Source organism: Mesoplodon mirus, assembly GCF_964341445.2.
Source record: "Mesoplodon mirus genome assembly, chromosome: 5".
In the NCBI taxonomy this organism is placed as follows: domain Eukaryota; kingdom Metazoa; phylum Chordata; class Mammalia; order Artiodactyla; family Ziphiidae; genus Mesoplodon; species Mesoplodon mirus.
In genome coordinates this window covers 148536791-148551831 of record NC_138980.1, presented here as the reverse complement: position 1 = coordinate 148551831, position 15041 = coordinate 148536791, and the positions used below count along the sequence as shown (strand labels likewise).

General features: G+C 42.5%; 1 protein-coding gene across 1 annotated transcript in view; it reads left to right on the top strand.

The window, feature by feature from the left end:
- Positions 1 to 13018: 13018 nt before the first annotated feature.
- NIM1K (NIM1 serine/threonine protein kinase) overlaps positions 13019 to 15041 on the top strand; it is a gene marked incomplete at its 3' end in the record, with an annotated part of 46638 nt that continues 44615 nt past the window's right edge. The window contains exon 1 of the mRNA XM_082622364.1: positions 13019 to 13079. The remainder of the gene's footprint in view (positions 13080 to 15041) is intronic.

Genomic DNA, 15041 nt, shown 5'->3' with positions numbered 1-15041 from the left:
TCTCATAATGGCTGTATCAATTTACATTCCCACCAACAGTGCAAGAGGATTCCCTTTTCTCCACACTCTCTCCAGCATTTGTTGTTTGTAGATTTCTTGATGATGGCCATTCTGACTGGTGTGAGGTGATACCTCACTGTAGTTTTGATTTGCATTTCTCTAATAATTAGTGATGCTGAGCAGCTTTTCATGTGCCTCTTGTCCATCTGTATGTCTTCTTAGGAGAAATGTCTACTTAGGTCTTCTGCCCATTTTTGATTGGGTTGTTTGTTTTTTTAATATTGAGCTGAATGAGCTGTTTATATATTTTGGAGATTAATCCTTTGTCTGTTGATTCGTTTGCAAATATTTTCTCCCATTCTGAGGGCTGTCTTTTTGTCTTGTTTACAGTTTCCTTTGCTGTGCAAAAGCTTTTAAGTTTCATTAGGTCCCATTTGTTTATTTTTGTTAGTATTTCCATTTCTCTAGGAGGTGGGTCAAAAAGGATCTTGATGTGATTTACGTCATGGAATGTTCTGCTTGTGTTTTCCTCTAAGAGTTTTATAGTATCTGGCCTTACATTTAGGTCTTTAATCCATTTTGAGTATATTTTTGTGTATGGTGTTAGGGAGTGTTCTAATTTCATTCTTTTACATGTAGCTGTCCAGTTTTCCCAGCACCACTTATTGAAGAGGCTGTCTTTTCTCCATTGTGTATTCTTGCCTCCTTTAACAAAGATAAGGTGACCATATGTGCATGGGTTTATCTATGGGCTTTCTATCCTGTTCCACTGATCTATATTTCTGTTTTTGTGCCCGTACCATATTGTCTTGATTACTGTAGCTTTGTAGTATAGTCTGAAATCAGGGAGTCTGATTCCTCCAGCTCTGTTTATTTCCCTCAAGATTGCTTTGGCTATTCGGGGTCTTTTGTGTCTCCATACAGATTTTAAGGTTTTTTGTTCTAGTTCTGTAAAAAATACCATTGGTAATTTGATAGGGATTGCCTTGAATCTATAAATTGCTTTGGGTAGTATAATCATTTTCACAATACTGATTCTTCCAATCCTTGAACATGTTATATCTCTCCATCTGTTTGTGTCACCTTTGATTTCTTTCATCAGCGTCTTATAGTTTTCTGAGTACAGGTCTTTTACCTCCTTAGGTAGGTTTATTCCTAGGTATTTTATTCTTTTTGTTGCAATGTTAAATGGGATTGTTTCCTTAATTTCTCTTTCTGATCTTTCATTGTTAGTGTATAGGAATGCAAGAGATTTCTGTGCATTAATTTTGTATCCTGCAACTTTACCAAATTCATTGTTTACCTGTAGTAGTTTTCTGGTGGCATCTTTAGGATTTTCTATGTATAGGATTATGTCATCTGCAAACAGTGACAGTTTTACTTCTTCTTTTCCAATTTGTATTCCTTTTATTTCTTTTTCTTCTCTGATTGCTGTGGCTAGGTCTTTCAAAACTATGTTGAATAAGAGTGGCGAGAGTGGACATCCTTGTCTTGTTCCTGATCTTAGAGGAAATGGTTTCAGTTTTTCACCATTGAGAATGATGTTTGCTGTGGGTTTGTCATATATGGCCTTTATTATATTGTGGTAGTTTCCCTCTATGCCCACTCTCTGGAGAGTTTTTATCATAAATTGGTGTTGAATTTTGTCAAAAGCTTTTTCTGCATCTATTGAGATGATCATATGGTTTTTATTCTTCAATCTGTTAATATGGTGTATCACATTGATTGATTTGCATGTATTAAAGAATCCTTGCATCCCTGGGTTAAACCCCGCTTGATCATGGTGTATGATCCTTTTAATGTGTTGTTGAATTCTGTTTGCAGGTATTTGTTGAGGATTTTTGCATCTATATTCATCAGTGATATTGGTCTGTAATTTTCTTTTTTTGTGGTATCTCTGTCTGGTTTTGTTATCAGGGTGATGGTGGCCTCATAGAATGAGTTTGGGAGTATTCCTTCCTCTGAAATTTTTTGGAAGAATTTGAGAAGGATGGGTGTTAGCTCTTCTCTAAATGTTTGATAGAATTCACCTGTGAAGCCATCTGGTTCTGGACTTTTGTTTGTTGGAAGATTTTTAATCACAGTTTCAATTTTATTACTTGTGATTGGTCTGTTCATATTTTCTATTTCTTCCTGGTTCAGTCTTGGAAGGTTATACCCTTTTAAGAATTTGTCCATTTCTTCCAGGTTGTCCATTTTATTGGCATAGAATTGCTTGTGGTAGTCGCTTATGATGCTTTGTATTTCTGCAGTTTCTGTTATAACTTCTTTTTCATTTCTCATTTTATTGATTTGAATCCTCTCCCTCTTTTTCTTTATGAGTCTGGCTAAACGTTTATCAATTTTGTTTATCTTCTCAAAGAACAACCTTTTAGTTTTATTGATCTTTGCCATTGTTTTCTTTGTTTCTATTTCATTTATTTCTGCTCTGATCTTTATGATTTCTTTCCTTCTGTTAACTTTGGGTTTTGTTTGTTCTTCTTTCTCTAGTTCCTTTAGGTGTATGGTTAGATTGTTTATTTGAGATGTCTCTTGTTTCTTGAGGTAAGATTGTATTGCTGTAAACTTCCCTCTTAGAACTGCTTTTGCTGCATCCCATAGGTTTTGGATCGTGTTTTCACGACGTGTCATTTGTCTCTAGGTATTTTTTTATTGCTTCAGTGATCTCTTGGTTATTTAGTAACGTATTGTTTAGCCTCCATGTGTTTGTGTTTTTCACGTTGTTTTCCCTGTAATTTATATCTAATCTCATAGCGTTGTGGTCAGAAAAGATGCTTGATATAATTTCAATTTTCTTAAATTTACTGAGGCTTGATTTATGACCTGAGATGTGATCTATCCTGGAGAATGATCCGTGTGCACTTGAGAAGAAAGTGTTATCTGCTGTTTTCGGATGGAATGTCCTATAAATATCAATTAAATCTATCTGGTGTATTGTGTCATTTAAAGCTTGTGTTTCCTTATTAATTTTCTGTCTGGATGATCTGTCCACTGGTGTAAGTGAGGTGTTAATCTCCCCCACTATTATTGTGTTACTGAAAATTTCCCTTTTATAGCTGTTAGCATTTGCCTTATGTATTGAGGTGCTCCTATGTTGGGTGCATATATATTTATAATTGTTATATCTTCTTCTTGGATTGATCCCTTGATCATTATGTAGTGTCCTTCTTTGTCTCTTGTAATAGTCCTTATTTTAAAGTCTATTTTGTCTGATATGAGAATTGTTACTCCAGCTTTCTTTTGATTTCTATTTGCATGGAATATCTTTTTCCATCCCCTCACTTTCAGTTTGTATGTGTCCCTAGGTCTGAAGTGGGTCTCTTGTAGACAGCATATATATGGGTTTTGTTTTTGTTTCCATTCCGCAAGCCTGTATCTTTTGGTTGTAGCATTAAGTCCATTCACATTTAAGGTAATTATCAATATTATGCTCCTATTACCATTTTCTTAATTGTTTTGGGTTTGTTTTTGTAGGTCCTTTTCTTCTCTTGTGTTTCACACTTAGAGAAGTTCCTTTAGCATTTGTTGTAGAGCTGGTTTGGTGGCCCTGAATTCTCTTAGCTTTTGCTTGTCTGTAAAGCTTTTGATTTCTCTGTCAAATCTGAATGAGATCCTTGCCAGGGAGAGTAATCTTGGTTGTAAGTTCTTCCCTTTCATCACTTTAAATATGTCCTGCCACTCCCTTCTGGCTTGTAGAGTTTCTGCTGAGAAATCAGCTGTTAACCTTATGGGAATTCCCATGTATGTTATTTGTCATTTTTCCCTTGCTGCTTTTAATAATTTTTCTTTGTCTTTAATTTTTGTCAGTTTGATTACTATGTGTCTCGGTGTGTTTCTCCTTGGTTTCATCCTGCCTGGGACTCTCTGCGCTTCCTGGACTTGGGTGGCTATTTCCTTTTCCATGTTAGGGAAGTTTTCAACTATAATGTCTTCAAATATTTTTGGGGGTCCTTTCTATCTCTCTTCTCCTTCTGGGATGCCTATAATGAGAATGTTGTTGCATTTAATGTTGTCCCAGAGTTCTCACAGGCTGTCTTCATTTCTTTTCGTTCTTTTTTCTTTATCCTGTTCCGCAGCAGTGAATTCCACCATTCTGTCTTCCAGGTCACTTATCTGTTCTTCTGCCTCAGTTATTCTGCTATTGATTCCTTCTAGTGTATTTTTCATTTCACTTATTGTATTGTTCATCTCTGTTTGTTCTTTAGTTTTTCTAGGTCTTTGTTAAACATTTCTTGCATTTTCTCGATCTTTGCCTCCATTCTTTTTCCGAGGTCCTGGGTCATCCTCACTATCATTATTCTAAATTCTTTTTCTTGAAGGTTGCCTATCTCCACTTCATTTAGTTGTTTTTCTGGGGTTTTATCTTGTTCCTTCATCTGGTACATAGTCCTCTGCCTTTTCATTTTGTCGACCTTTCTGTGAATGTGGTTTTCTTTCCACAGGCTGCAGGATTGTAGTTCTTCTTGCTTCTGCTGTCTGCCCTCTGGTGGATGAGGCTATCTTAGAGTTTTGTGCAAGCTTCCTGATGGGAGGGACTGGTGGTGGGTAGAGCTGGCTGTTGCTCTGGTGGGCAGAGGTCAATAAATCTTTAATCTGCTTGTCTGCTGATGGGCGGGGCTGAGTTCCCTGCCTGTTGGTTTTTTGGCCTGAGGCGACCCAGCACTGGAGCCTAGTGGCTCTTTGGTGGGGCTGATGGTGGGCAACGGGAGGGCTCATGCCAAGGAGTACTTCCCAGAACTTCTGCTGCCAGTGTCCTTGTCCCCTCGTTGAGCCACAGCCACTCCCTGCCTCTGCAGGAGACCCTCCAACACTAGCAGGTAGATCTGGTTTAGTCTCCTATGGGGTCACTGCTCCTTCCCCCTGGGTCCTGATGCACACACTACTTTGTGTGTGCCCTGCAAGAGTGGAGTCACTGTTTCTCCCAATCTTGTTGAAGTCCTGCAATCAAATCCCGCTAGCCTTCAAAGTCTGATTCTCTGGGAATTCCTCCTCCCATTGCCGGACCCCCAGGTTGGGAAGCCTGACGTGGGGCTCAGAACCTTCACTCCAGTGGGTGGACTTTTGTGGTATAATTGTTCTCCAGTTTGTGAGTCACCTACCCAGCAGTTATAGGATTTGATTTTATCGTGATTGTGCCCCTCTTAACGTCTCATTGTGGCTTCTCCTTTGTCTTTGGATGTGGGTTATCTTTTTTTGTGAGTTCCAGTGTCTTCCTGTCGATGATTGTTTGGCAGTTAGTTGTGATTTTGGTGCTCTTGCAAGAGGGAGCGAGTGCATGTCCTTGTACTCCGCCATCTTGAACCAAATCCTCACAAATAGCTCAAGTGTACAGTTTTATCGAATGCTTTTTCTGCACCTGCTGAGCTGTTCTTTTATTTTTCTCCTTTAATTGATTCATGTGTTAAATTAAATATACACATCTTCTATTGTTAAGCCATGCTTACATTCTTGGGAGAAGTTTTAGCTTGTCATACTTTTATAAATATACTGCCAGATTTCATTTACTACTATGTATTTTACATTTTTTATATTTATGTTAGGGAGTGAAATTGGCTTATAATTTCACTTTTTTGTGCAGTCTGCTAAATTTCAACAGGTATTTTATTCCAAGATGGCCTGAGCTGTGATCTAACTTGTTTCTTCTCTGGTGTATACATATACAGCAAGTATTGCTGTGTATTCTTATTTATTTATAACTTCCATTGAGGCATTTGAACTTGTTTAGCAATAATAATAATCATAGTGAACCATTTTGATTTTTCTCCGTGTAGGTTGTCATCCAATAGCATAGGGTTATCTAGAGTTTCATCAAGTCAGGTCGGGTACTTGCAATGGGGAAGGCAAGTCTATTACGTAGTTGCAGAATAAAAGATACTTCCATTTGTATATTTACTGTCACTGATATTCATCAGGCCCAGTGGTTTATTAGAAAACAAAGCACTTTAAAGACTCTTCCTTTCTGATTCTCCTGCCTACCCTTGCTGCTATCTGTAACTCATGCCCAAGCTTGGACCTCAGGGCAATGACTTGTTCCTTTGAGCGTTATGTTCTACTGTAGTGTAGACCACGTGAAGGCAGCCAGTGGAGTCAGGAGGGCCTGGTGTCCATGCTGCCCTGACACTCACTTGCTCTCTGAGTTTGGACAAATTCCTCAGCCTCTATAAACTTTAGTTATTTCATCAGTGCAATGGGAATTTTAATATCTGTCTTACAGGGTTTGTCATAATGACTAATCAATAATATAAAAGCACAGTGTCTGGTATATAGTAATTGCTTATAAAAGTAGCTTTTAGTATACCTTCTCTGTCATATTGAATAAAATGCTAGTAAGACTATGCTAACACCAACTAAAAGCATGACTACTTACAGTCGTCCTTCCAAAGGTGCTATTAGTTTGTGGTTTATAGGTTTATGTTACTTCACCTTTCGTATATTGTTTTAATTCTTTATTTTAAAACAAATATTTTTTTGGTGCCTACCATATCCTAGGACTAGATGCTGGGGAATATTAAGAATACAAGGTAAACAAGCAGCTGAGGTCAGTCTAGAAAGGCCAAACGTAATTAGAATATGAGCTGATAGGTTATCAGATATGAGATAGCAAGACAGAATATCAGGATAAGATCTGAGAATATCAAGAAATGAATTTCAGTGGGAGTGATTAGGGTGGAACAGCTAACTCTGTCTGGTCTAACACCAAGAAGGTGATACTTCAGCAGGGTCTTGAAGGCTGACTGAGACAAGGAGCAAGTGTGCTCCAGTCAGGGCAAGTTGGGTATGTCAGGCTACCTGGGCATGAAAGGATATTTTACGATAGGGATGGTAAAACTTTAGGAATAAATTGCATAATAGATTCAGATCTCAGAATTCCTTTCAGGGCTGCATATTTAACTGTGAGTCTTTGAGCTTGGGACAAGGGACGAGCGATGCCTTGGAATCCTGGGTAAACACTGATCCTCTAGTGTCCTAGTGGTAGGATTTAATTCACCACTAATTAGTGTTGGTTTTGGCTCCCGTGGGGAAGTGTAAACACAAAGAAGGCAAGGAGTAGGGAGAAGGGCGAAGGCAAGTGCATGGGTGTGTATATTTGCAGAACCATTTTGGAGGAACTGAGGAGTGCAGAGAAGGTCTTGAAAATAGAGCAGGGATTATTTCTCATGCTTTGAAACCCAGCAAAATCTGCTGGAGGCTACTAATGTGTCACACCCTTAAAATAAAAACAGAGGGAAACGGAGCCTTCTTTACTTGTACTGTGATCATTTTAACCTCAGTAGCCTTCCAAAGGGAACCCGTAATCAGGTTGTTTTTATTGTCTGTGGGCTGGAGCAAGCGTTGGTCTGTAAACATTGGATGCTTCCAACTCAAATAACCTACTTAGGAATGTCTACCCACATTGGAGGTGTGCTTCACTGGGAACCTTAGAGTGCTGTACAAAAGCAGTAGGGCATCTCCTCAAACTCACAAGGTTTCAGAAATTTTCCAGCTAGTGGTGCTCGGGTGAGGGGCACTTGTAACAAACCTGCCCTTGTTTTAGGAGACAGCACTTGAAAGAGTTTTGGTTTTTGTTTGGTTGTCTTTTTTAGATTTTTGCCTTTTCTTCTTCATCATACAACAGTTGTTTGTGGTGGGTTTTTTGTTTTTTCAGCCAGAGAAGGATGTCTGTGAGAGAAATATCTGTTTCTTCCAAGATCCACACTACCTTTTAAAGCATCTGTACGATTCAAGTCAATTCAGCCAGCATTTATGTACTCCTCCTGGGTACTGGGTGCCCAGATCCTGAAATTAATAAGATTGAGGACCTGCCCCATAGAAACCCAAGTTCCAGTCAGGAGGACAAATATGTACCCAAGTAACTCAAACACCAGACAGGATTTGAAGATGTTGAAGGAAAATGTTGGAGTTTATGGGGGGAAACCAGCGGAGGAGCTAAATTCTTGCGAGGAGTATCAGAAGGAGAACAGAAGGGAAGGGAAAAGAAGGAAAGGAAAGGAAAGAGAATGGAATGTAGTCTTAATTTGAATACGTAGAATTTCAACCATTAGGTGACTGAAATTAAGGAATGAAATTAATCTCTTGTAAAACAAGAATTTAAAATAATTTTTCTGCTTACCAACAAAATAAACCTGTTTTAATCCATTGATTAATTCTTCTACTCCATAAGCAAGCATTGAGTACCTATGATGTGCCAGGCACTGTTCAGAGATAGAAAAGGAAGAGAACATCTCTGCTTTCAGTTCCTTCATTGTCTAAACAGGTAGACAGAGATGTGCACAGAAACAGTGACACCACAGAGAGGCAGATATACCCAGAGGGATGCATGAAATACTCTTGAGAGGCCCGTGGGTGTAAGAGAGTCAAGGACGACTTCACGGACGGATAGAGTTTTGGAGGTTTGATGGTGAATGGGTCATGGAAACAGTCAATGTAGAGGGCATGTCATGTACAAAGGCAGAGAAGCATGAAGCAACCTGGGATGTTTATGAGACCTCAGGTGTTTTGATATGTCTCAAATATAGGGTTATAAGGGATGAAAAGTTTGGCTGGGTCTGGAAATTAAATGGACAAGAACAGATTAACAAGAGAAAAAGGATACAAATTTATTTAATATACATCTCATGTGACATGGGAGCCTTCATGAAGAAATGAAGACCCAAAGAAACAGGCCTGAGTGTTTTACACTGGGTTTGATGGAGAGTTGACAGTCATGGAGGAATATGATAGGCTAAGGAGTACGAGTTGAGTGTAGTCAACTGGTAGAAACTTAGCAAAGCCTCTTTGTTAGGATTCTTCTCTATGACCCTTTGTCTTCAGAGATAAGGCTGCTTCTTTCCTCCAGGTATAGGGAGAGCCCATCTCACCTGAGGGTTGTATAACATGTTTCAGGGAAGAGGGGCAAGGCGAGAAGAAAGTCAGAGTGACTCTCCTGCTTAAAATACTATGGGGCCATATTTTGGGGTAGCATGTCCTGAACCCCATCAGGGTATATGGAGGGGGCAAATGAGAGGGAGCGGGGGAGATGAGAAATGAAGCTAGAAATAAAATCAAGAGCCAGATCTTTGAAGAGTTTCTAGACCATGCAATGGAAATTGAATTTTATCCTGTAGTCTTTTTTTTTTTTTTTTTTTTTTGCTGGGACATTCTTTTTTATTCATTTTATCCTTAGAGAAAAGAAATTTAACTTACAAAGACCCGAAGCAACAATTTGTCAAAATAAGTAACCCATCCAGGGTTTACAGACACCAAAGGCATGAAAAGTGGATTCCAACACAAAGCATGACGTGACTCCCAGCTGAAGCCAAACCGAGATGCCTGGGTCTGGGCCTCAGGGCAGTGCTAGCCCCCCATGGTGGCGGCCACAGCAGCACCTACCCCCCTATAAGTTTCCAGGGGAGGAGCCACTAGGAGGCCACTTCCTCCCTCTGGCCCCGGAGGGCTCAGCCCCTCCTCCTCACAGCTGTGATCTGCTTTGTGGAGAATTTACAAGATGAGGATGACCTACAGAAACCGTAGGAACTGACCGTACATCCTTTCTTATCTGTGTTCAGTGTCCCACCATAGAAAAGTTCGTATCCAGAGAGAGCAGGTACGCCACGTGGAAGGGGCTCTACGCTAGGAAGACAGTCGGGCGGGCGGGGCAGGGAAAATGCCGAGACCCGGACCTTGACCGTGACCGGCGGCGTGGAAACCGTACGTGATGTCAGTGGGTCCAGGTGGAGGTTGGAGAGCTCCCCTTGCTGTTCTGCGGCAGCTGCCCCTTCCCTCCCAGTCCTGCCGCCCGCAGGCGTGGGGCTCCCACCATCCATCCGCGGTGGCGCTGGGCTGGCAGGGGCGGCGGGGGTGGGGGGCGGGGGGGAGGGAGGAAGGGAGGGAGAAGCTCCCTGTCCTCGCCGCTCCGGGGCCGTCCGCCCGGAGCTGAGGTCCTCCGACCTTCAGACCGTGATGGAGTACTGAGGTATATAGTTTCTCGGAAAGTTTGAGAAACGGAATCAATAACGTGCTCGTCGTGGGGCCCGACGGCGCGGGAGGACTCAGGCGGCTCCCCAGCTGCTGCTGCGGGTTGAGCGGGAACTTCCACTGCTAGGACAGCGCCTGGCTGCACACCTGCACGCTCAGGCCGCCATTCTGGGCCCCCGTCCGGGCTGTCCAGGCACAGGGTGCTGCCCACGTGCTGCAGCTTGGAATTGCCCTCCAACTGCTCCCATTTCTGGTCTCAGGACTTAATGAAGCTCAGGTTCTTGATGTCTCATCGCAGAGAGGATTCAGCGAGACACAAAGTGATAGGTAAGAAGTGGATTTATTTAGAGAGAAACACTCTCAAGAGTCTGGGCCGTCTCAGAAGGTGAGAGCGGCCTCCTGCAGTCATTTTAATGAAGGATTTTAAGTGGGAAAGTAATATCTACATTTTAGAAAGATCCTGCAGGTGGTCTCCTGGAGAATGAAGTTGACTGGGCAAGACAGGAAATAGAAAAGCCCGCTAGAAGGCTGTTTCAGCCAACTAGGTACCGGGTGGGATTGAGACCTTCAAAGACCATCACCATCATCCCCCACATGCAATTCAAAATTTAAGCAAAGCTAACCATAAAATAAGAATAATAGAACCCAGGTTCTGATTTTTCTTATGATGATTGTTTAGATGCATTGAAAAAGTTATGTCAAATATCAAAATATTTTAAGGCTTCTATTGCCTCTTCTCTTTGGTGCCCTGGTCTGCTGGTGCCCTAAAGCATGTGCATCACTGTGTCTTGTGGGATCCAGCCTGCCCAGTACAGGCGTTGGTCAGGGTGATGGGTAAAAAGACTGGAGTGGTTTGAAGTGGGAGAATCAACAGGACCGAGTGATGGGTGAGGGGAAGAGAGAAGCCAGGGACGGCGCCGAGCCTTCTGACTTGGGTGGCAGGGTTGTGCCCTGCCTTTGGATTTCTACTACTCATCACTGCTGACTTTTGGCCGTGGCCCCTCCCAGGCAGGCACCCTTCCAGCATCTGTTCCCTCTGCAGAGTGCCCCATCCTTTGCACTTAGTCCAGGCTCCAACGGGTATTTTAAAATGCCCTCATCCAAGGGCCCCCAATAAATCCCTCACAGACTTTAAAATCCTTAGGACCAGATTCAGCCTCTGACATAACCACCATTTCAGCACAGCTCTGTCATGAGACTCCTGACACAACCTTGGCTCAGATAGGAGGGCTCAGCAGGGGCCCCCATTCCTTTCACCCATCTCTCATCCTCCCCTTGTAGGTGGCTCCTCTGTGCAAAGGTAACCTGGTCCCCTTACTTACTCTGGAACTGTGGCTCAGTGATAAAAGGAGAAGATGCACCCTGTGGAGACACAGCTTTATCCCGATGACATGCATCATGTCATCACCCACTGCCAGCCCCCAAATCTGTCTGGGAACAAAAGGCCCCAGGCAGCAGCTACATATATCTCTGGGATTGTTTCTGAATATTCTGAAATATCCATAACTCAATTGGGAAGAGAATTCCCCCCATGATCCTGGGACTAGAGTTCATTATACTGTTTTCTTCGGGATTCCCAAAGCCCTAACTTTTTTTTTTTTTTTTTTTGGCATTACTTGGGCCTTCCACTGCTGTGGCCTCTCCCGTTGCGGAGCACAGGCTCTGGACGCACAGGCTCACCGGCCATGGCTCACGGGCCCAGCCGCTCCGCGGCATGTGGGATCCTCCCAGACCGGGGCACGAACCCGCGTCCCCTGCGTCGGCAGGCGGACTCCCAACCACTGAGCCACCAGGGAAGCCCCAAAGCCCTAACTTTGAGAGAAACAAAAACAAGTGCAGAGTGCACACCAGCTAATATTCTCCATGAGGGCTTTAACTCCCTCTTCGTGTTCCTCCAGGCCTGGTGTCAGATACTGGCACCATAGTGCCATGTATTGTTTTCATCACCAATATTGGAGCACCCCCTTCTGCCTGGGGGTATATTCTACAGTCAGTTGGTAATTATGTCACCATTTCAACCACTTGACACCAAGTGCCAGATTTCATTTCTTTCCAAGTCACCCTACTTCTGAACTCACAACTCTGGAAAATCTCAGCTTTGGAATGCTGGCCTAGACCATGCCAGGTGGGTAGGCCAGTTTATTGTATCAGAGATGAGTTACTTTTACATACACAGTCACCAGAGAGAGGCCACGTTCCCCAGAAATCGGTGGAGGTAAACATATATTTTTAGTCCTTAAGCCAAGAAAATCGCTGTCATAATCATAAATAGTCCAAGTAACAACAATAACAAAAGCGCACACTGAAGTACACAGGGTGAAATGTGAAAGAGCTTCTTGATTCTCCACCTCCTCCCCGATTTCATTTCCCTCCTCCTTGGCAACAGTCGGATACTGCACATCCAGAACTTTTCCTGCACTTTGTAGATATCTTTCCTTATGTGTGCATAGATCGCCATTTAAATGAAGTGACTGTTATCATGAAGCTCTCAGAGATGTGCCCATTTCATAGATCCGTACATCCCCTTATCTTTACAATGATAAGTAACTCATAAAATTCAAACTAAAGTGGTACAGGGCAGGGAGGAGGGGGAGTGTGGGCTGAGAATCACAGCAGAAATCTTCTTGATGCATAATTCAGAATCTTTCCCTGTTCAGTCTGTGATCTTTCTGCAGTTTTATACATTCGAATAATAATAATACCTGGTCTCTAGAGCTCATGCTCTGTTCGTGGGCTGCCCCATGAGATGAGATCCTTGTTATCTACTTTCACTCACCTCCTTGGGGAAATATTTTCAGCCTGAAATACCGGGTCAATTAGCAAGCAGCATGGAACAGTATGTAATTCTCAGAACTGGCTCCAGAAGCCTCCTGGCTCCCTGGTGGGTGCCCCTTAAACTGCCTCGCCAACACTGTGTAATCACTTCTTCTTCAACCAGCCCCAGATTGTTCCCGCTCTGGGGAAGAAAACGCCTCTAATTACATTTGCCTTTTTCTTCCTCAGTCGCCAAGGTCCTCTGTGCAGACGCCTGTGCTCAGCAGTTCTTGGAGCAGCAAAGGCGCAGCCAGACAGGAGGGCCCTTCCTCTCCTTTTAGAGAGCAGTGAATTTTGCTTTTCCAAGCCAGGTAGGCCTGTGTGATCTTTGACTTCATGACTCATGTTCTTTAATGGATTTACATTATTATTTACTATGTTACTCCCTTCACACGGAAGGCCAGTTTGGTATTAATGTATTTTCTCTTCATGTGAAATCCAGAATGACTGCTTATACCTACATGATTTATGAATTTCCTGCCTCCCTAGAGGATATTCTGTTTCTCATCAAGATGAATATTTATTTGATTTAAAAAAACAAATAATCTTTGATCCTGGTATACCTACGGGTATTGACCTATAAAGACATGTAAATACCCTTTATTACCATTTTCTTTCCTGAGAGCATTTAAAAATGTGGAGATGCTGTATTTTCTATGGGCTAAATTGCTCTTTACTGAAGACCTCAGGAATGGTTTTCTGTGAAGTGAGTTGAGGGAATGTCCTTTATGGAAACCGGATGAGGGGTTTTTCCCTGTGTTTGCTCCTGGCCAGCCTCCTATGAATTTTCTTTTATTTTATTGAAGGTTTATTTTATTTTTTTTATTCAGCAGGTTCTTATTAGTTATCTATTTTATACATATTAGCGTATACATGTCAATCCCAACCTTCCAGTTCATCCCACCCCCACCCCCCGACCCCCGCTTTCCCCCCTTGGTGTCCATACTTCTATGAATTTTAAATTGTTCATGAGAACAGAATAAGAAAAAGCTACAGCAGCTGAGACGTCAGATATAGTAGCCATGGAGATAAAAGGGCTGCTTTTTTCCCTCTGGGATGCAAAATTTGTGTTTAAATGTGAATGACATCTTGAGATCAATGCATTTGGTACAGTTCAGTAGTACAATAAAGAATGGTGTCAGAGGTCGGGTAGAAAGATAAGGAGGTGTTCACTTAATGAATGAAGGCTTTTTGGAAGAGGTGGGCCAAAGATGAAGTATTTTGGGAACTAGGGACAAGTCATGTAATCTCTCTGGCCCTTGTCTCCTAAGCCCTAAAGTGAAGGGCTGGGAGGGAAGGAACACTAGGCCTCCTCCGTTTCTAACATTCTGTAATTCTTTTTTTTTTTTTTTTTTTTTTGCGGTACACAGGCCCCCTCACTGTTGTGGCCTCTCCCGCCGCGGAGCACAGGCTCCGAACACGCGGGCTCAGTGGCCATGGCTCACGGGCCCAGCTGCTCCGCGGCATGTGGGATCTTCCCGGACCAGGGCATGAACCCGAGTCCCTTGCATCAGCAGGCGGACTCCCAACCACTGCGCCACCAGGGAAGCCCTGTAATTCTTTGTTCTAGCCATTTTGGACAGTGTAGGCAAAGAACAGCAGGCAAGATCCAAATAAAAGTCTGAAAGGGGAGATAGATAGCTGTTAAGAATGCAAGCTGGAGGGACTTCCCTGGTGGCCCAGTAGTTAAGACTCTGCACTCTTCCACTGCAGGGGGCGCAGGTTCAATCCCAGGTCCGGGAACTAAGGTCCCACACGCCCTGTGGCGCAGCCAAAAAACAGAAAGTGAGCTGGGATGGAAGATGTGCGCAGAAATGTGAATGGCAGAAAGGAACATGAACGGTCTGGAATCAGAAGGTTGTATTTAATCCAAAAATATGGTCAAGGTAGTAGGAAAAAGATTTGAAGGCAGCTGGCTGGATAGTTTACATTAAGTGAATATTTTCTAGTGTAACATTTTAATTCCCTTAATTGTTTCAAATGTATTTTAACAGCTTTATTAAGATGTAATTCAAATACCATACAATTGACTCATTTAAAGTATACAATTCGATGACATTTAGTATATTCACAGAGCTGTGCATATTTACATCACCACAGTCAGTTTTAGAATATTTTCATTACCCTAAAAAGGAATGTTGCTCTGCTTAGCCAGTATCCCCAACTCCTCCCTCTAAGCCCTAGCCAACCACTAATCTACTTTCTGTTGCTATAGATTTGCCTGTTCTGAACACTTCATGTAAGTGAGATCATACAATATACGGTCCTTTATG